Genomic DNA, 21,992 nt, shown 5'->3' with positions numbered 1-21,992 from the left:
TTGAGGGGGTGAGAGGGAAAGACTCCACTCAACTCACTAGAGACTGACAAAAGAAGTAATTGAGATTTCAGGGTAGACTAGCTCAGAATAAGAGCAAAATAGAGTGTTCCGAAGAAAATTAGTAAAACCTGGACAGTACAGGATGAGAGGAATTTAGCTCAGTCCTGAATGGAGACCTGCTTCTTAGGAATATTATACTAAGGGTTTTCAAATTTTATTTAGTAAAGAGGAATTAGAGATTGATAATAAAAACTCACTATAACAGGTAATTTGCTGTATTTAGCAAATAAGGTTTCCAATATTATAGAGTCCATTTTTAGTCATTCTCAAGAAATCATTTTTATTATCTTCAAATTTCTTCCAATTATCCAGCTTCCCCTAATTCCAGCACAAAGATTATTATAAAATAAACGATGACGAGAATGTGGTGCCCAGAGTCAGAACGGGGTAAGTAGAATAATTCAGAGAAAAGCTGTCTTACCCAAACTTTTTTCGGTCTAAGTGTGGTACAGGCTACCCAGGGATATTCTGGAAACAGCCCAAGGTCTCCCAAGTCTAATAATTCTAACTCTAAAGAGTCTAAATAATTCTAACTCCTGGCACTAAGCCAGGAAAGGTGTTTCTTTATATTAAGTCTTTATGTTTTTAGAGCAGTTTTAGGTTCAGGGCAAAATTGAGGGGAAGGTACAGAGATTTCCCACAGACACCTTGTCCTCACACATGTCCTCCTCCTCCATTATCAACCTCCTACAGCAGAGCGGTATGTTTGTTACAACTGAGGAACCAACATTGACACATCATAATCACCCAAAGTCCACGGTTTACATTGTGGTTCACTCTTGGTATGTACATTCCATTGGTCTGGACAAATATATAATGACATATATCCATCATTATGGTATCATACTAAATACCCTCTCTGTTCCACCTATTCATCCCTCCCCGCCTCCAAACCCCAGCAACCACTGATTTTTTTTACTGTCTCCATAATTGTTTTGCTTTGAGAATTTGTTTTGAATATTTTATATAATTCTTACAGCCACACTATAATGTAGGTATTATCTATACTTTATAAATGACAAAGGATATGAACCTATATCTTTCTGACAAATAAATTCATGCTGTTCCCTTAATACATTGCCTCTCAGTCTCTCCTACAAGGTTGAAGATTATGTTCTGGATACAGAAACCCCTCCGGTTATGAGGATCCAGCATTCATTTGCCAGCCACATTATCATTCTTTTTATCCTTACAATATGTAGCCAAGTGCTACATGCTTGGTGTGCTTTGTATAAATAGATGATGACTTGAGTGCAAAATGAAAGGTCCTGCAACAAACCTGGACTAACTAATTAGGCTGAACCCAATTTATTATGTAATACTAAGAAACTAGTTACAAACTTCTGCAAATGTCTGAGAAGTTCAATTAGATAGAATGATGAAATTTTCACAGTAAATACCTAAAGTCTGGTCAGACAACCTTCAAGGGCTAAAACTTCTGACTCAGAAAAGTATCTTTTCCTAAAAATGCAAAGGAAGCAACAAGAAGACAGCTGTGTTGATTCAGTTTAAGTAACAAGGCCATGCTGTTTCGAATACCATTTAAAGGTAGACCATATGAAACTCAGTATTTATACATTGCAATGCAGATTTTGTGGTTATTAAAGAAAAGTACCATGATTCTTTAAATTTCACAGATTATTCTCCATCCACCCAACAAAATAATGTTTTAAACTAACTCTTGGGTTGAATCACTGTGTTATACACCTGAAACTAACATAACATTGTATGTCAACTATACTCAAATAAAAAAAATTTAAATTAAAAAAAACTGATATAAAAAAATTAACTAAACTTGTCATCATTCAAAAGTAGTTTATCCCATTTACCTAGACCCTTGGCTTCTCCTCTTTATTTGTCATGACAATCACTATGAGTTTTGTATTAAAGACCAAAAGGGACATGGAAATAGACATAAACTTCAAACCAAACAATTTGGATAGTAATTGGTAGTTCATAGGAAAAGTTCGGTAGAGAAAATGACAACCACCACCACAAAGTAAAACACTGATCAAAAGTTGGTTTTGGAAATTCCCAGATGTTCTCTATCTGCGGTCTCTCTCTGCCCCTCAGTACTCTACCACATCAGGAAATGGAAGAACATTTCATTTTTGTTCTTACTAACCACATTGAAGAGTAACATCAGGGATTTCCATTATTATATATATCACAAAATTTTGAAAGTCTGTAATAAAATCTAAAGAATATGTTCTGCCCTGTTTTAGCTGCAAAAGTATGATCATGACATAATAGCATTATTCTATAGAAGAATAATGAAGAGTTTTGCCTCCTATAACTCTCCATGAACCCAATCAGCTATATTTCTTAGCCAGGAATTGCTAGAATTTAGAAAGATCTTGTGCAGATTTTGATTCTATTCATTTTAATATGTTTGCAGGGAATCTGCAGGGAATTGAAAGGGATTCATCATAAACCTCAAGGAGTTGTGAAGCTATGTCACCTATCAGTATAACTAAGGGGTCTTTGTTTCCCAAGGCCAATAGTAGAGATAGGAAAGGTGAGGAACCAACACTGACACATTATAATCACCCAAAGTCCACAGATATGGACTAGCCCATGTGACTATGAAAATTAGTTCCTTGGTCCTCTTGAGTTGCCAACACCTGACCTAGGCTCATTCGTCCACTCATTCAGCAAGTATATACTCGCCCCAGATCCTAGTTGTATTGGACACCTTGCCCAGGTTGCGAAGGCCTCTTGAAGTCACTAAAACATAGTAATCAAGACAATTAGAGGGGTATTGAATAACAAATATCTGGCAACATAATAAATATCTATCAAGAGCAAATTACCTTCAATGTATACAATGGAATTCTATAAATTCACCTTGAAAATGATACTATACAGGACAGACAACATGAGAAAAAAATTATGACATAGTATTGAGTAAAATTTAAAACTATATAAAAATATAATCTCATTTTTTAAAAAGAATATGCGATATATAAATAGATATTTTTAAAACACTGAAAAGATACACCCAAAATTCTAACAATGTTTTTGGTAGAAATACAGAAATGTATACATTCTAAATATTTCTGATAGAATAATGCTCTCTCCCACCCCACACACCCAAAAAATGTTCATGTTCTAATCCCAGAAGCATACGTTACTTTACAGATGTGATTAAGTTAATTATCTTTTTTTTTTTAAGATTTTTATTTATTTCTTTGACAGAGATAGAGACAGCCAGCGAGAGAGGGAACACAAGCAGGGAGAGTGGGAGAGGAAGAAGCAGGCTCACAGCAGAGGAGCCTGATGTGGGGCTCGATCCCATAACGCTGGGATCACGCCCTGAGCCGAAGGCAGACGCCCAACCGCTGTGCCACCCAGGCACCTCTATCTTGAGATTATACTGGATCGTCTGGGTGTGCCCAGGGTAATCAGCAGGATCCTTATAAAAGGGAGGTAGAAGGGGGAGAGTCAGAAAAGGAGATGTGATGATGGAAGCAAACATCCAAGCGAGGAAGCCATGAGCCAAGGAAAGCAAGCAGCCTCTAGAAGCTGGAAATGACAAGGAACAAATACTCCCCTAGAGATTCCAGAAGGAACACAGTCCTTGATTTAAACTGTAACCTCCCAGCTCCCTAAGCAACAGCTAGAACTATGGTATGTGCTAGGTCCCATAATAAAAGCCTCTACACATATTCTCCTTGTGGCATACTGAAATTGTTCATAATAGCATTAGATGAAAGGATACCAAGAGAAACAGAAGTCTTGGCATGAATATTAAGGCAATAAACAAGAGCTTTATATGTTATTTCGTGCTATGCCTACTTCCTGTCTGCCCATATCCCACCCCATCCCTTCTACCCCCAGTCCCATTTAATTATGGTAAGTAATTTAACAGCATTTCTCTGCCGTGATGATTTTCATGTATTTGTTGTTATAGTTTCTGTTCTATTTTGTTTTGTGTGGGGGAGTAGTTGGGTTTTTCTTTTTTATATTTTATTTATTTATTTGAGAGTGAGACAGAGAGCATGAGCGAGTAGGAGCAGAGGGAAAAGGACAAGCAGACTCCCTGAGTGCAGGAGCCAGACCCAAGTTTCGATCCCAGGACACTGAGACCAAACCTGAGCCGAAGTCAGATGCTTAACCAAATGACCCATCCAGGTGCCCCTGTGGGGGAGTAGTTTTTAAAAGTCCAAGTGTCTTTACTTTGCATTTGGACCTCTTTCTCCCTAATCTGTGTGGCCTTCCTCTTTATACTTCTATCTAATACAAATTACTATCCCATAGATCAATAGTATACACAAATTCCATGTATTTATGAAAGGTGAAACTATACTTGAGTTGACCATCAACCAGAGAACCCAAAAAGAGGCACACGGTAAGGCAGAGGTCATCACAGAACCCAACTCCTAACCTAATCCTAGGAGATCTGAGAAGGTACATCAGAGAAAATAACTGATTTCTACAAAGCCTGAGAAATGTTGATAAGTCTAAATTTGATGAAATATAGTTGAAACAATTCCCGAATTTTTGCTGTCACCTAGAGTAACACAAATAACACTGGCTCAGAACCTCATATTTCACAAAGCACTGTCTCATCCATCATTCTCTCAAATACCTTGTAAGTTAAATGAAACCATATCTCTTACTGTTATCCTTATTGAATACTTATGAAAAGAGAGCAGATCAGTTAAATGAGCTGACCAGGGAAACACAATTGTCACTAAGATCTTCCATCACTAAGTTCCCTTACCATCACACTACTTCCTAAGAAGAGGAGCACAATTTAAATGAATCATTAGAGACTACATCATGACTTAAGAAGAAATGTATCATATCTCTAGAAAAATACTTCAAAATTGTATTCAGCTACTCTCCGATGAACATCACAGCCATCTGACAAAACTGTCGAAAAGAAAGCAGAAAAGTAGATTCAGTCAAATTAAATGTAATTAATGCCAAATCATAAGTTTTCCCAGTGAAAGCTAAAACCAAAATGACCAAAAAAAAAAAAAAAAAAAAAAAAAAACTAAATTATTTTCAATAATTATTTTGAATCAGATACTGTCACCCCTAATCTCCACCAATTGCCAATCCAAGAAAAAAGGAAGATGTTTTTTAAAGTTATGAGAATTTTTACCTTAACAAAACACAAAATCATGATCTCCAAAACCAGTTATTTAGAACAATATTTTAATACAATATCAGTTTTGGCTGAGAACTATTCCCAAATTCCAAAATGAGGGACAAGACCAGCACACAATAAAGATGATCAAAACCCTGCTTTGCAACATTTAGTCCTTCACCCATACCAAGTTTACATTAAGAAAAATTATCCAAAATTTGGAATTACAGCAAAAAGATGACTGTGTGCCCTTTCAATGTCATAGAAAGGCATGGTCTACCAAGCCTGTCCAGGGATTATCCAACGCTCTACAGTAGAGGCCAGCAATTTTTTTCTGTAAAAGGCCATATAGCAAATATTTCAGGCTTTGTGAGCCATATATGGTCTCTGTCTCATCTACTCAATTCTGCCATTGCAGGGTGAACACAACCATAGGCAATACATAAAAAAATGGAAGTGACTATATTCCAATAAAACTTTATGTACAAAAATAGATCTGNAAAAAAAAAAAAAAAAAAAAAAAAAAAAAAAAAACTAAATTATTTTCAATAATTATTTTGAATCAGATACTGTCACCCCTAATCTCCACCAATTGCCAATCCAAGAAAAAAGGAAGATGTTTTTTAAAGTTATGAGAATTTTTACCTTAACAAAACACAAAATCATGATCTCCAAAACCAGTTATTTAGAACAATATTTTAATACAATATCAGTTTTGGCTGAGAACTATTCCCAAATTCCAAAATGAGGGACAAGACCAGCACACAATAAAGATGATCAAAACCCTGCTTTGCAACATTTAGTCCTTCACCCATACCAAGTTTACATTAAGAAAAATTATCCAAAATTTGGAATTACAGCAAAAAGATGACTGTGTGCCCTTTCAATGTCATAGAAAGGCATGGTCTACCAAGCCTGTCCAGGGATTATCCAACGCTCTACAGTAGAGGCCAGCAATTTTTTTCTGTAAAAGGCCATATAGCAAATATTTCAGGCTTTGTGAGCCATATATGGTCTCTGTCTCATCTACTCAATTCTGCCATTGCAGGGTGAACACAACCATAGGCAATACATAAAAAAATGGAAGTGACTATATTCCAATAAAACTTTATGTACAAAAATAGATCTGGGGGCGCCTGGGTGGCACAGTCAATTGAGCATCCAACTCTTGGTTTCAGCTCAGGTTGTGATCTCAGGGTCATGAGATCGAGCCCTGCATTGGGCTCCACACTCAGCAGAGAATCTGCTTGAGATTCTCTCTCCCTCTGCCCCTCCCACTCATGGTCTCTCTCTCTCTCTCTCAAATAAATAAATATATAAAAAAAAAAACCAAAAAAAAAAAAAAAAAGGGCTGGCTTCATTTGACCTACAGACTATAGTTTGCCTGCCTCTGCTCTAGGGAAAGGTAACTTTCCTCTTTACTATAGCTTGTGACTCAGAACCTGTGAAATGTGATGTTAGTTTGTAGAAGAGTGATAAGCTACAAATTATTTTTGTCCAGAGAGATGAAATGATCTGCCTGGTAGAAAAAATAACCCCAGAGGGTCATGTTTTGTTGGTCTGCAGGACATTAGACAGTTTTGCATCTAACTTTTATTTCTTATTTCAGCCTTCTTTCTTTCACCACTGTATCATACAGTCCCTGAAGGATCTCTTATCTTCAAATGACCAATCTCTCATCGTCATTCATTTAGGAGTAATATAAATCATTGGCATGTGTTCAATAATATTTGTATAAGCATTCTGCTTAATAATTAAGCATTAAGTAGGAACCTGAAGAAAGTTAGCTTGTGAATACACCACGCACCACTTTGGACGAAGATATATTAAGTCTGCTCCTCCCCTCAAGCCTAGGGAATGGGTTTCATTAGAGTCCTTGAGAGTGCCTGACGTTTACCTCCTGCAGCCCGGGCAGCATACAGTGCACTGATGTTTGACATCCCTGTGAAGTCTAAAGGGAAAGTGACCATGGCGTGCTAGCTGCTCTGCTGTTGGAGGGAAGAGACTTGGCATGGATAGGTGCCCTATCCATCCAAAGTTTGTCATGGCAAAAAATGCTGAAGTATCTTCTATTTTTCAGATGTGGGCTATGCAAGAAGGAGCTAGGCTGGAATTGCCTTAGATTCAGTTGAAGAGATCCCCAGGCCCCACCATATACCTAGGAGCTAAGAAAAGAGTTAACAATGAACCAGCCAGAGTCAAGGGCTTGGGGGGGTGGGGAATGGATCTCCAAAGAACTTGTAAAAAGCACCCTAAGAGAAAGAAGCCCAGAGAGGGCTGATATGACACAACAGTACCAGTCAGGTAAAACCTTTTCTTCTCCCTTTGGCTCTTCATTTTCCTGCTCCAATTCCAAGAGGGTCCAAAAAATTCACCTAGTGGGTGAGGGGTAGACAGAGGAATAAAAACTCTAGGCAGGGAAATAGAAAAGAAGCTGGCCATGCTTTTCTAACTACAGGCAGCCAGTGCTCAGACACAAGCTGGGGGAGAGCAGAAACTTTCAATGAAATGGCACATTCCGATGATTTCCCTTGGCTGAGCATATTAATTACTAAACTGAAAATACAGCGATCAGAGCAACCATTATTACCAAGAGTGACCAGAAAGAAAGTCTTCAGACTCTCCCGAAAGAGGAGGTTTGCTAAGCAATAAGAAAAAGGAATAGGGTTGGTTTTCTGATAACATCCCCTTGCCCCCAGGACTGTCAACATGTATCAATCACCCTTAGAGGGAAGTGAGGGGGGAAGGTGAAAACCTAGCTTCCCCGTGGGGAAAAATAATAAGCACTCAAAGACTTCCTCACTTGGAAGTCACTTTGCTATGCCTGGAGATCAGGAAGAGAGAATTTAGCCTGTATAAATCAATAAGGAGAGGAAAATCAAGGGAGGTTCTAAGTGACTGCATTTAAGATGGGAGATTCCATTGGAGTTTTTTGGTTTGGGTTTTGTTGTGTTGTGTGGTTTGTTTGTTTTGTTTTGTTTTTTGCTAAAGAAAATTTTCTCCACCATATTTTAATTTGTTTTATCATGGCACCGTTCTTACAAATTCATTTTAGACCTAAATTAGTGATTTTTTTAAGTTAAGTACATATGCCATCTGAGAGGCCATTTTATAACTTTTAGATTTGCTTGATTTTCTATTAAGAGGTGTAGATGAATGATTCTCAACTAAGGGTGATTTTGCTACGCAAGGGACATTTGGCAATATCTGGAGACAGTACTGGTTGTCACAACTGAGGTGATCCTGCTGGCATCTAGTGGGTAGAGGCCAGGACGCTGCCAAACATCCAACAATGGACAGGCAGCCTTCCACAGCAAAGCATTATCGGCTACGTAATGTCTACAGTGCTGATGTCAAAAAAACCCCAATATAAACTGATTTTCATAGACAGGGCGTGTTCAATTGTTTTAAAGCATGGAGACAAAATACAGTCGTATCCTCCTGTGAGTTGTAGATTACAATAGGAGCTAACATAAGATTTTAGAGTCTTAAAACTTTTAGTCTAAATCTCATTTTTTTTTCATTTTCATTTCAGGCTGAGTTTCATTTAAGGTGAATGCTTATATTCCTATTTTTTGTTAAATAAATATGTTACAAACATCCAACTGTTTATGTGGATCGAATCCTTAGTTTTCTTTATCTAACCCATTTTTATCCCCTACTGTTCTGAGAATTTATATGCTGCCAACTGTGTAAATGCTTCTCACATGTTCATCACATGCTTAATTTTCAAGCAACTTCTCAGAGAAGATGTTCCCGAACAGACACTCTCCTTTCCACTGTTTACTGCCTTTCTACATAAATAACAGATTGCAGTAGTGATATCACTGGATCTGGTAGGGGAAAAAAACACCAATAATAATGTTTTTCTTTTCAGTCAATCTATTAGCAGTATGTGTGCCTTTCCCATGAGCCATTTTTGCTACCCATTACCAGAACTACCATTGAAATTATCTTTGATTTTAAAAATAACTCTTTTTCCTCCAGAATCCTGGCTGTCATTTATTAGGTTGGAAAAATTATTTTTGCTTTTGATATATGGATTTAGATTTATGCCTTCTAATGTTTATGATAAGAGACAAACTCATTATGATCTCTGGTATATCATTACATTCTCAAGTTTCATAGAATTGAGAACAAACAATTGTAGTGAGATACACATCTTTTTGTATATAATATAATGATAGATGATGATAGATAGATAGATAGATAGATAGATAGATAGATAGATAGATTTTGGAAAAGCTCTCAAATTTTAATTCCCAAATTTCAAATACTCTATTTTAAAACTTAAATGTATATAAGGGGAAATTATTTCATTTTTTTCTGACTTACCTACAATTAATTCAAGATATAAAATCATGGCTATCCAGAAGCCTGTGGAGTGTTTTTATCAATCTAAAACTATTTCTTGAAATCCAAATGTTTAAGTAGACCACTTATTTAAAAAGATTCAAGTTCTCTTCAAAAAAGAAGGGCATGGTTCAATTCTGCTGAGCAGTATAAATAATTTCCTAAGGCAACATTGACCTCAAAGGTCAACTAGACAATGTCCAGAGTTAACATCCTTTTTTTTGTGGCTGGCCAACAGGCATCCATGTATACCTTTGTCCCCTCCTCACACTTGTAATTACCAATCTTCTGCCTCTCTCCTTCCTTACCTTCTCTCTGGCCCCCTCTAACATTTATTTAATTTATTGGATATATTATTTAAACTTTTGATTGAATTTATTCAACATTCATTGAAATTAGTTTTGTATTCTGTTTAATGATTTTTACCCCAAATTCCAAGCTTGTCGAGGCTGCTATTGTTCGTAGTGGAAAGAATTTGGTCCTTTAGTGAGAGCCGTAAAGCTGAGATGAATAGCAAGAAACAGATACAGATAATGAAACACTTCCACTCACCCAGGATTCATCAACTGCTTCTATTTCTGCTGTTGGCATATGCCTTGCTACTCATCCGCTATAGATTGCAAAGCAAGACGTTGCATTTCTATACTCCAGTTTTTCTTAACATTTAGAGATTTTGAGTCTTGTGTAGAAGGAATGCAGTTTAATTAAATCATTTGTATCTAGTCTCATATGTTGTATGTGAAATCTCTCTCACCCTTCCAACTCCTATTTTCTGTTCAGAGTTACTTATGATTGATTAGTGCTCACTTGCCTTTTTATTTATAGGCATTGGCTTTCCATTTAATATTTCTTAGTGCACTTATTTTTTTTAACTGCTGCTGCTCTGATTTTTTGGCATACACACTAGTGCCTTCTGGACTGTGCTAAGCTTTGACAAGACTGAAGAGGAGGCCCGACTGAATTTGTCTAGTACAGCTAGCACTCCACTCAAAATAACTTTTCCTTTAAAAAAATCTATTTTTACTGGTTCAAGCCTCGTCTAATCTTTCAATCATAAGGTTGAACCTTGCATTTTATTTTAAAGCACAAGGGGTAACATTGAAGGCATTAATAAACAGGAAAAAAAAATCATTTTTAACTCTGTACATTTAACATTGGTTAATTTGATAAAATTAAATCTGTTGTTTGGCTCTTCAGAGCTAATCAGCTTTGCAGGCCAAAAATATCAAACACTTGGCCTTTTCCAGTAAAATATCTTATAGTGAAAATCTTTTTTGCCTTTGCCAGTTCTTGAACTTCATACATGACATGGAGCATTATTTCCAATCATAAATGAATAATCATGTAAGAAATTATCTAGCTTGTCACGAGACGGCTTATAATAGAACTTGTTCTAACACAACTGCCCGTCCAGGGTGCGTATCTACAACTGAAGCTACATTAGCACCATCTGAGTTATTTGCTTTTTAGGGAAATAGAATTAACAAAAGAAATGGAAATTATTAAGAGATCAGGAGGAAAATGTTTTAATTGGTCCCAGTTTTCTTGTGGTTGACTAGAGCACTTCATCATTTCTTATTGGGCCATAGGTTCCTTATTTGTTTGAGGCTTTCTCGGAAATTAATAAGATAAAATGAGAAATGAAAAGACAAAAATTTTTCAAGAAAAATAAAATTATCTGTAGATTCCCATGATCCTGGAAAGATTGTAACTATTGATTCAAGAGACAGAAGAATTTTATTTTATCTTATTTCATTTTTGAGCAGGTAATAATGTACCTGGTTATAAATTAAAACAATATTAAAAAAACAATGCAGTAAAAGGTCTCACTCCCACGTCTGTTTCTCTCTGCCCTGTTTGCCACCTGCCACCCCCAAAGGTAACCAATTTTAGTAGTCTCTTATGTATCTCTTCAGAGTTTCTTCATGCAATTATAATCAAATGCAAATTTATATTCATTTTCTTCCCACTCTTTTATACAAAATACGGAATATTATATACATTGTTCCAGATCTTTTTGTTTTTACAAATCAATACACCTGGGAGAATTTTCTATTACAGAACATAGAAAACTTTTTTTTTAGAGGTACTTTATAATATGTTCTAGAGAATGGACCAAAAATTTTTTAAATCAGTCCCCTATTGGTGGACACATAGGTTATTTGCAAACATTCGCTATTAAAAACAAGGTTATAACAAATAAACTTTTATATAAGTCATTCTCTTTGTGTGCAATTTTATCTGAAGGATAATTCCAAAAGTGAGATTTCTAGGTCCAAGGAAATGCATTTATAATTTTGATAGATAATGTATTGACTAAATATGAATATATTTATGTTTCTTTAAAAATTTATGTGGCATCTCTAATCAGTGGGGAGAAGATGAGATTTTTAATTAGCATTTATCTTCTTAATATGAATGACCCTGAACATATTTCACATTTTTAAAGGTCCAGCTGTATTTCCTTTCCTGTGAAGTGTCTATTTGTATTATTCGTCCACTTTAAAAAACACATCTAGTCTTTTTCTTACCAACCTCTAGAAGTTCTGTATGTATTTAGGACATTATTCATTTATGCATAAGAATTGCAGATCATTTTTCCCAATTCATCTTTTGATTTGTTTATGATAATTTTGCTGTGTTAATATATATTTGTTTATTGTTATCAAATGTATCAGTCTCTTCTTTTACAACTTCTGAATTCTTAGTCATAGTTAGAAACCCTTCCCCATTCCAAAGCTAGAAAATAATGCATCCATGTTTTTTTCCTCTATTACTTTTATGATTTCATATTTTATATGTAACACATTTGTACTTTATATGGAATAGAGTTGAGCCATGGATCAACTTTATTTTTCCCAATAGACTATCTTATTATCCCAATACCAATATCATTAAATGAAATTTATCTCATCTTCTCCCGACTGATTAGAGATGCCACATAAATTTTTAAAGAAACATATTTGTAAGATTTAGTCAATACATTGCTAGTTTTTAGCTAAGAACTTTAACCATATTGCCAAATATCATATTTTCAGTTCTCCCTTGAAACAGAGCTAGAACTGAACAGCTTAATTCTCAAAAAGACTTGATTTTTGCCCAGTCTATGATGTATAAAGGAAATCACTAAATTCATAAGAATAGTTTTTTAACCTTGCCACATCCATTTTATTTTCTTCATAGTACTTCACAAATTAAATTGCCTTATTAAATTATTTGCATGTTGTTTTATGAATTTACATATTTATTAGGGATACAATACAAAATATATTTCAAACTTTTTTTTGTAATTCCACATATCCTTTTATTCTTTAGAACAAAGGACAAAGTTTGTTTAATTTAGAGGGGACACAGTAGAGAAAAAAACAAAAGTGGTAACATTCTTTTAAAAATAATATTTTCATTTATATATGAGTGAGTACATATGTATAAATATATGCATATGTAATATACCAGAATAATGGATAGAATATTACTTAGAAAAGAAAGAAGGCAGAGGATATGGAATTGAAGCATGAAGTTCCATGATAAACATAAAAAGCAAACACTTTAAAATCTATTCCTATAATACTAAAATGTACACATCACACAAACATTGTCTAATCATCTAAAACCATTGTCTAATCCTCCTTGGCAATAGCTTGTTAAAGGTCACTCTAAAAGAACCAGGATCAGAGATGACCATTAAAAATTAAATAATAATAATAAACAAGAGCCATTGTCTATGAATAATCAGATAATTGATTAGGCAGTATTATATATTTCATGTCATTTAATTCTCATAGTGACCATACAAAGCTAACTACATTCATTGTGTGTTTAAAAAACAACTGAGGCCAGTAAGTACATAGCAGAGCCAGGATTGAAATTTAGATCTCCCCTTCTTCCAAACTCATGTTCTATATTAAACTAATATTCATTCTCTCTCTCTCTCTCTCTCTCTCTGTCTTATAAGTGCTAGGCATTGTTAAGTACCTTGCATATTTAACTCGACAGGCCCTCATTAAAAAATCTTCTATTACTCCCACTTTCCGGATGGGGAAACTGAAGTAAAGAAAGGTTAATCTGCCCAAAAATCATGCAAGTAATAAAGAGTAGAACCAGAATTTGAACCTGGGTAGCATGGCTCAGTGCCCTTGCTCTTACCTATTTCATTATACTATCCCATTATACACATGTTTAGCAATAAACATCATTAAGGGGTGAAAGTTTAACCCATATCAAGAAATTTTCCATTAATCAAATGCTCAGAGACAGGGGCCAAAAGACTTCTTGGTCCCCCAAGTGTTGCATGGCTATTCTACTCTTCTTATAAGCTATTTTTCTTTTTCTTAGCATCTTTCCCTAGCAAACAAGAATACAGAAAACTATGCGATCTTCCTTTACAACTAAATATCCTATGGGAATATTCAGGAATCATCAAAACCACAGCAGAGCTCTTCATTGATCTCCTCCTCTCCAGGGCTATCCTAACTGACTCCCTCCTCCAGCCACTCTCTCAGAGGTTGCCTTTGCCCTACTTTGAGCACTTTTGTGACAGTTGTTAGCACTTCACATCACCCCCTTGATTACCATCCATCTCCCTGCTCCTCCCTCAAGCTATTTCTCACCTCCACTCCCACATCCCTACTCCCATTTAAAGGTACTGACTTATTGAGACTTATGTTCAGACCGAAGCCCACAACGTAAGAGTCATCATATGTATTTGTTTTATTAGATAACACCATAAATAACCTCCTACTTGCCCTATCTGCACTTCACTTTGTTTCCTGGAATGAGTCACTTTCTTCTTCCCACCAGCCCCAGACCTTCCTTTAGCCCTTACACCTTCACATTGCCCACCACCATAACTTTAACCAGGTAGTGTCCTGTGATGCGATTATTCCATGCTTCACAATCATCCTTAACTCATTTAAGAAGATTCTTAGCTTCTTAATGCTCTGATCTCAGCAAAATGGCTCTGAAGAAAAGGAAATCAACTGAAACTGGTATGGACACTAAACAGGCCAGTGTTGGTTTTCCGAATGAAATCTAATTTTAAAAGGGGCAACGCTAAACCAAAGAAATGAACTGCTAATAAAACAGTGCAGCTACTTTTGCAGAGGAGAAAGGCATCTTTCTGAAATTCCTTAAATATCATCTATACAAACTACCCATTCTTCATACCTCCATTGTCGATAGAGATACATTGATAAAATTTAACCAAAAGGAGACCAAACCCCAAACTGTATTTTAAATATGTGGGTTTTGTCGTTGCTACATTCTCCCATTTTCCTAACATCCTCTCTCTATTTTAAAGCCAACCATAGAAGTTTTTCAGTTAATTCAAGATTCAGATTACAATCAATTTTAGGTATTTCTATTTATTAACCAATATCACTGCTTCCTTTTAGTTTATGAAACCCCACAGAGAATTTTACCAACATGCACGGGCTGATTTGTAGCTAATTACATTTTTGTTTCATTGATAGCACAGAAAGAGCTGGAAAGTATCATTAATTCCTGCACATATGAATTTTTATGGCATGTTAAATCACTACTGCAATCCATTTGAGTCACCCTATTAACAAACTAAAAAATAAAACCATATGATCTTCTCTAAAGATTCAGAAAAGCTTTGACAAATCTTATATTCCTGATAAAAACTCTCGGCAAACTTAGAATTTCCAAAACCTGGTAGAAGACACCTACAAAAAAACCTACAGGTAACATCATACCTAATAGTTGTATTGGCCTGGTAATTCTGCCATAACAAATTACTACAGATTGGGTAGCTCAACAACAGAAATTTATTTTCTCACAGTTCTGGAAGCTAGGCTGGAGGCTAGAGGATCAAAGTAATCAAAGTATCGGCAGGATTGGTTTCATTCAGAGGCTTCTCTCCTTCACTCTAGATGGTAATCTTTCTGTCTTCACAGGATCTTTCCTCCCTGCTACTGTGCATATCTATGTGCTAATCTCCTCTTCTTCTAAAGACAATAGTTCTATTGGATTAAGGCCAACCCACATAAACCCATTTTCATTTAATTGCCTCTTTAAAGGCCCTGTCTCCAAATACAGTCACATCTGAAGCACCATAGGTCAGGACCTCAATACGTGACCTTTGGGACAATACAACTCAGCCAATAACAATAGTAAAAGACAATGCTCTCCTAAGCTCAGGGCAAGGCAAGGATGTCCGCTTTCCCTACTCTATTTGATATTGTCCTGGAGGTTCTAGTCATTTCAGTAAGGCAAGAAAAAGAAATAAAAGGTATCCAGATTTTAAAAAGGAAGAAATAAAACTGTCTTTGCTCACAGACAACATAGTCATCTATACAGAAAATACAATATCTACAGAATAGCTATTAGAACTAATAAAAGAGTTAGCTTAATTTTAGGTTAAAGGGTCAAGATATAAAACTCAGAGGAATTTCTATGTTCTGCCAATAAGCAATCAAAAAATGAAACTTTAAAAATACCATTTACAGGGCATCTGGGTGGCCTAGTCGGTTAACTGTCTTCAGCTCAGGTCATGATACCAGGGTCCTGGGATAGAGCCCCTCTTCGGGCTCCCTGCTCCATGGGGCGTCTGCTTCTCCCTCTCCATCTGCCTCTCCCTCCACTCATACACCCTCTCCCTCTCTCTCTCTCAAATATACAAATAAAAAATCTAAAAAAAAAAAAAATACCATTTACAAAAGCATCAAAAAACATGAAATAAGGATAAAGCTCAAAAAACATATGTGGAAAATCTGTACAATGAAAGCAAACAAAAAAACTGCTGAGGAAAATGTTAAAAGACCTAGAATGAACAGGGACATACACCTTTTCATTGATGAGAAGTCTCAACATTGTTGGGATATCAACTCCAACTCCACCCAAACTGCTCTGTAGTTTCCACTCAATCCCAGTTAAAATCTCAGCACGGTTTTACGTAAAAACGGGAAAAGTCAATCTGGAGATGCAAAGGGCCTAGAATGGCCAAAATAACTTGAAAAGGAAGAACAAATTTGACAAATTAACCCTATCTGATTTCAAAACTTAGTATAAAAATTCCAAGCTATCTTTATTGATTAAAGATGCTTAAATAGAACAATGGAACAGAACAAAGATAATATAAGTATTCCTATCCATATATGAACAACTGATTTTTGAGAAAGATGCAAAGGCAATTCAATGTAGAAAGGATAATCTTTTCAATAAATGGTATAATATTTTCAACAAATGAATCATTAAAAGAAATGAACTTCAGTCCATATCTCATACCATATACAAAATAAACTCAAAATAGATCATAGACCTGAATGTAAGATCAAAAATTATAAAATTCTAAAACAAATAGAATCTTTGTGACCCTGAGGTAGGCAAAGATTTCTTAGAAATGATGGAAAAATATGGACATGACTATCCATAAAAGGAAAAGTTAATAAATTGGAATTTACCAAGATCAAGAATGTCTCCTCCTCAAAGACACTATTAAGAGGCTGAAAAGACAAGCCACTCACTGAAAGAAAATATTTTTAAGGCCCTATAGCCAACAAAGGACGTGTATCCAAAGCACTCTCAAAAGTCAATTTAAGAGATGCCTGGGTGGCTCAGTTGGTTAAGCGTCTGCCTTCAGCTCAGGTCATGATCCCAAGGTCCTGGGATCAAGTTCTGCATTGAGCTCCTTGCTCAGCAGGGAGTCTGCTTCTCCCTCTGCCTGCTGCTCCCCCTGCTTGTGCTCTCTCTTGCTCTCTCATTCTCTCTGACAAATAAATAAATAAAATCTTTTTAAAAATTTTTTAAAAACTCTATTTTTAAAAAAGCAGCAATTAATAAATGAGCAAAAGATTTAAACAGCACTTAACCAAACCAGATATTCTGATGGCAGATAACTACATGAAAAGATGCTCAATATCATTAGTCTTTAGAAAAATGAAAACTAAATCCACAATTAGGTACCACCACATATTGATTACAATGGCTAAAATTTAAAAGCTAGACTGTACCAAGTGTTGGCAGAGATGTGGAAGAACTGAAACTCACATACATTGCTAGTGAGAATGTAAAATGGTAATCCACTTTGGAACTGTTCAGCAGTTTCTAGAAGGGTTAAGCACACACCTACCATACAATCCAGCTATTCCACCTCTAGATAGTTTCTTAAGAGGAATGATAGCATATGTCCATGTAAAGACCTTGGTATTATTGTTCAGACAGCTTTATTTGTAATAACCACAAACTGGAAATAACCCAAATTTCCATTAACAGGTGAGTAGATAAATAAATTGTGGTATACTCATACAATAAAATACAACTCAGCCATATAAAGGAATGAACTATTGATACTGATATAGCATAAACCAATCTCAAAATAATTATGCTAAGTGAAAGAAATCCTACCAAGAAGAAAGAAGAGTTAACTGTACAGTTCCATTTACATAATGACAGAAAGTAGGTCACTGACTGCCTAAAGGGGCCAGAGGGAGGAATTATGAAGAGGCATAAGGAAACTTTGGAGGTGATGGATAATGTTCACTACATAGACTATGGTGACTATTTCACAGGTGTGTGCATATAGCAAACGTATCAAATCACACACTTTAAATATGTGCAGTTTATTGTATGTCAATTACACCTCAATAAAGTAATTAAAAACTATTCATAGCAACACCTCATCAAAATTTACTCTGCCTTCACTTATGCTGTTCTCTCAGAGGGAAATCTCTCTCCTTTCCTATTCTTTCCCCCTGTCATTCCACCTCTGTTTATTGAAATCCTCCTCACTCTTCAAAGCCCAATTCAAGCTCAGATGAAATGCCATCTCCTCCACAAATCTGGTCCCAATATTCCACGCCAACATGAGCCACTCCTGTCATTATAATCTAATCTGTTTATTTTATTTTGCCTGTGTAATCTAGTTAACTTTTATAGTCTCGTCAGCTCCACTAACTGTAAGTTCCTTGAAAAGGGTCTGTTCCTTTTTCTTAAATTCTACCTATGGCCTCAAAGAAGTTTTGACCTTAGAAGTACGGTTTCAAGAATGGATGGACGCAAAGAAGGAAGGAGCAGAAAATAACATATTCCATTCCCTTAGCTCAAGTTTACTTCTGGAAGGCAACTTCTATTCTAATAATCCAATCAGTGCAGATGTGCTAAATGGTGCTCATGTGTTATCTACACAAGGAGTTCATTTTAAAAATGTCTCCCTGGAGATAACCTCTTAACCCAAAGGAGCTATTCTTGTGGTAGACATTTCAGACATTCTGGAAGGCTGGTGGGGAAAATAACATTAAGAAAAGTAAGACCTTGCAATGCCCTTGCATGATCCAAGGCTGGCAGTCTACCCTCAGAACAGGGGTGCAGTAAATGACTCTCACCAGCTGAGATTTTTTCAAGGCTACTCAATGATCTCCAGGGAGTAGCTGTGAGACTAGGAGAATCTTTTTGCCTCTATGGAACCTGCAAATGAGATATTTCTATTGCATTATTTAGTCTTTGCAGGTCAGGAGACTAAAGGACAAAGTTGCTCAGAGGTCACAGACTAGTTTAGAAGCAAAACTAATCAGACTCCCTTACGGGATCTTTTAGCTCATTTTGCTTTAATATTTCATCAACACCGGAAAAATATTTGACATCCTACCAAAATTGTTATGCACTAAAAAATATAATACAGTAACAGCGATACTAACAGTTTGGAAATACAGATTATTTGTCTGAATAAAATAGAGTCCACTAATATTTTCATCAGTGTCTTAGTTTAAGAGCACTTTCTTTTTTATAGGCTGATCTAACCTACTCAGAAAGACAGTGGAACGTGTGTTTGATGTGGCAGCAGCTAAACAGAAACTGCAAAGACTGTGGAAAAGAACTTGAGATTGAATTTGAGAAATACTAACGCTTTAACCACTCATAAACCCTGCGAGTAAAATAAATTATGCACTTTGTGAGATTATAAAATCCATGAATATAAGAACTATCTTGCTTCTTGATGTATCTCTATTCATTCATTTATCTATCAAATATTTCCTCTATAACTAATATATGAAAGGTTATTTTGCACTAGGGACATGGTAACAACAAGATAGATAAAGTACCTTCTCTCACAGAACGTATATTCTGGGAGAAGACAACCAATCAACAAGCAATTCACATGGCAGAGGATGATAAACTCTCTTCAGAGAACTGAAATGAGGCAAAGTACTTGAGAGTGACTAGGAAGCTACTAGATTGGGTAATTAAGAGAGATCTGTCTAAAGAGGCAACAACTAGACCGGGAGCTGAAGGAGGAGGAGAAACCAGGCATTCAAAGAGCCACTAAGTATCTTCTAGTCAGAAGGAACAGTTTGCTAAGGCACAAAGGAGGTTGGCATGTTAAAATATATATACCGTAGCTAAGATCCCGAGAGTTTTAGAGAGGCGTGATAAACGAAGAGGAAGAAGAGGCAGTCAGGGTCCAATGAAGAAGAGCTTCGTAAGAAAAAGGAAGGAGCTCACATTCTATTCTAAGCATGATAGGAAATCAGCAAAAAGTTCTGGGCATTAGTCACATGACCTGATTTACATTTTTAAAAGATCCCTCTGGCTACTGCAAGGAGAGTGGGTTGTGGGAAGGCAAGAGTAGAAAGAAGGAGACTAGTTAGGATACTATTGCAGTTTTACAAGTAGAATTGACAAGACTTGATGCTAGGTCAAATGCTAGGTGGCATTTGTGGGGAAGGATTCAAGGATAATGCTTGGATTTATAGTCTGACTAACTAGGTTGCTATGACTTAATAAGATGCCAAAAAATATTACTGTTGAATTCTATTTTAATTTACTTAACTTCATTAGACCAACATAAACCACTATAAAAAGTCAGAACTAAAATTTTAGACATTTTATAATCCAATATACTACAAATGATAAAACCAAACCCACAGCAAGTATAAAGAAAAAAAGTCAGACAGTTAGCAACAGAATTGGCATTACAACATGGATTTCATTTCTTTGACTTTCAACCACTGCTCTTTTAGTGACACCATGCTAAGCACAACACAGTCACAGGAGAGAGCCTGACATACCATAGGTAATTAATAAATATTAGATAATTAGTAAACATTAGATAACTAATAAAGGTAATTAATATTAGGTAATTAATGAATTACTAGCTGATTGATAAATATTAGATAAATACATAAATTAATACATGTGTTTCTTTTATCTATAAACGAGATATATATTTTATATTACTAAAAGGTCTTATAAATGCTAATTTCATATGGACTATGTTTGGTAAGAAATTAGATAATTAAAAGATAAGGATGCTTCACATATACAAAAGAGAAAAATGTGAATGGGAAACAAGGATTGGGTGAGTTCAAAATTAACTAATGTTACTTGACCCCACCAGCATGTGACACATGGTCAGTGCACAACAGTTGTTAAATTAATGAATGACAACATTGAGTTATCTGAACAACTAGACAATATACGGATTATTATTTTTTATTTTGCATATGACAAAGGTATTTCTCTAAGAGCATGAATGTCTACAGGCTCAGACTTGTGTGATTTGTAAGTGACCAAGCCCCAAATCACACTCCAGGTTTTGTGTTCTCCAGTGCAAGAACAGAACAGAATAGAACCCACACTTGTTGAAAGGCCTGAGGGTAATTTATTACCTCTAAATGCATTTCTTTATTTAGTGTGAGATTTCCAGTTGTTGGGACCAAGTTGCAAGTGAAACACCTGAACACAGCTTCCAGCCTCACTGACAGGCTAAGCCTGGACAATCAACCAGCAAGACATTGCTTCTTGGTATCCTAAACATATTTGATAGTGGCAAGAGAGGAATCCATTGGGAACTTGGATTGAAGACAAGTAGAACAAGAGATGTGAGGGGAACAAGAAGTAGGCAGGGAAAAGGTTTTAAATAAACTAGATGCCTTATAAATATCCCACCATTACCTGACCCACAGATGCTACCCCGATCATCGCCACTGTCATCCTCACATGGGGATTTCTCAAAAAGGGCCCAGAACTAACTGCATCAGAAATAGCTCTGGTGCTTGTTAAAAATGGAAATTGCTGCACCCCAACCCAGAGCTGATGAATCACAAACTCTGGGGTGGAGCCAACAAATGTACCTTTTTAACAAACACTCTAGCTGATTTTCATGCATGTAAAAAGTTTGATCAGCACTGACTTAAAACTTGGGATTAACACGTCAGGATGATACCCAGAAACATTAAAGAGCATAAAAGATGTGGTTAAGAAGCAAAAAATTTATGCACAAGTATATTTGGTTATGATTTTGTTTCTGCACAGCTGAACAATCAAGGTAATACTCCCTGAAATGTTTCCTTTGACTTTTTTCCCTCTTTGGAGATCATGAAATTTCCTATGAAAATATTCAGTAAGAAGAATCTTCAACTATCTATGAGCTGATTACTAGCAGTGTTAATGGTTAACAGATAAACGTGCTTGCTTATTAATTAGTAAGTAATTGGAAGCAAATTTTATTTTTAATTTTTAA

Source organism: Ailuropoda melanoleuca, chromosome 16 (genome assembly GCF_002007445.2).
Source record: "Ailuropoda melanoleuca isolate Jingjing chromosome 16, ASM200744v2, whole genome shotgun sequence".
NCBI classification, from domain to species: Eukaryota; Metazoa; Chordata; class Mammalia; order Carnivora; family Ursidae; genus Ailuropoda; species Ailuropoda melanoleuca.
The sequence above is the reverse complement of the archived record's forward strand: the minus strand, read 5'-3'. Positions refer to the sequence as shown.